Genomic DNA, 1,657 nt, shown 5'->3' with positions numbered 1-1,657 from the left:
GCCGATCCGGCGATCCACAGCACTAAGTTGATGTATTTCCTCAGCAACCAGCACGGATCAGCTCCAGTCATGATGAAGCGGATATCGTCCTCTTTTGGAAGACCAAACAAAGTAGCTTCGCTTTCACAACGAAGCACACAGCGTCTTCAGGATATGGCGGCAGCGACAACAATACTACAGCGAGAATAAAGTTATGCCTTCTTTCTTTGCGTGAACATTTGGTTGGCGTTATGCAAATCTTCCCACATAGTGAGGTAGATATGTGGGGGCGTGTTCGAACGAGCCGTTTTAGGGGGGTGTGGCTGACTCTTAACTTTTATAAAGAATATCTCTTTGGATTTGAGACTTTAGTCTTTGCAACTTTACAGATCTTCTTTATGCACCAAGAGCTTGTAACACTCCAAAGAGAAAGGAAAAAATGAATTGCATCATATGACCCCTTTAAGTAACACAACCCTTTTCAAAAAATAATGATATGAAGAAGAAATGTTTATTGAGCATCAAATCAGCATATTAGAATGATTTCTGAAGGAAAAGGGAAAAAATAAAAACAATATTTTAGTTATTCTGAGTGGTGCTTAGATTATTTTAATTAATGACTCAAATAAATATTATTAAGAAATGGTTTTGCCACTTTATATAATAGTACTCTCACATTATAATAACATATAATCTAAAATATCTCATATAAAATGGATTAAAAGAAATAAATATTTTTTTAGAGAAATATATATATATATATATATATATCTCTTTTTCTTTTCAGTGTTTATATATATATATATATATGTGTGTGTGTGTGTGTGTGTGTTTGTGGCTGCCCAGTTTTCTATCTGTTTTCTATAGTGTGTTTAGTGATGTGGTTCCTGGGTTTGGTGCCTGTAGGACCTAAAGATGTCGTCTGGATAGAATCAGCTCTGATATGTTTGTGACGACCGGGAGTGGAGTATCAAGGCCTGAATGTAAATCCAGTTAGCACACAGTGGCTGGGTTCACAGCACACGTAATTGCATTTTCCGTCTGTGAAGCCCCCAGGGCCTCGCAGGGCACAGCCTGTTTAACCATGACTATGACCAGCTACCAGACCTGAGCACCCGCTGCGGTTTTAGGGAAAGATGTATGTCAGATTTTGACCAAATGTCTCCAGAAAGATGCTGTGCGGGAAATCACCTGATATTGTAGGAATAGTTATTCTAGCTTCATCTAAAAAATCTTTCCAGTTTACTTCATATTTCAGTTCCATATAAAGTCATGACTATAAGTAAGCCATTCTTGATTCTCAAAAAGTATAAACACAAACGGCCCAACATCAACTGAATTGCTTTGAGCAATAGATGTCGATAGGAGGTTCCCACAATGGTATATATATATAAATGTGTTAGTGCAAATGTATGTAAACTGTAGATGCTTTAATGAGGGGTGTATTTTTATCTCAAAATTGTGTGTAAATGTATTGCATGTTATGTGTGTTAATGAAACGTTGTGATTAAGGTCAAAACATCTCAGTGCTGCTGTGTTTGTTACCATGAGAGACAAGAAAATCACAGCTCATATTACCAGCTTTCATCTTCCACTGACATGCTCCCTATACACATATAAATGCACTTTTCATGACCCCCTCTGATACCCAAAAGATAGCGATATTTCTCGTCAGCCG

At 37.4% G+C, this 1,657-nt stretch overlaps 1 protein-coding gene across 3 annotated transcripts in view; it reads left to right on the top strand.

The window, feature by feature from the left end:
- The window catches only part of LOC107719211 (Hermansky-Pudlak syndrome 1 protein homolog), an 11,545-nt gene that overhangs the window by 4,568 nt on the left and 5,320 nt on the right, over positions 1 to 1,657 (top strand). The window lies entirely within an intron of this gene.

Source organism: Sinocyclocheilus rhinocerous, unplaced genomic scaffold, assembly GCF_001515625.1.
Source record: "Sinocyclocheilus rhinocerous isolate Xijiao unplaced genomic scaffold, SAMN03320098_v1.1 scaffold513, whole genome shotgun sequence".
In the NCBI taxonomy this organism is placed as follows: Eukaryota; Metazoa; Chordata; class Actinopteri; order Cypriniformes; family Cyprinidae; genus Sinocyclocheilus; species Sinocyclocheilus rhinocerous.
The sequence above is the reverse complement of the archived record's forward strand: the minus strand, read 5'-3'. Positions and strand labels throughout refer to the sequence as shown.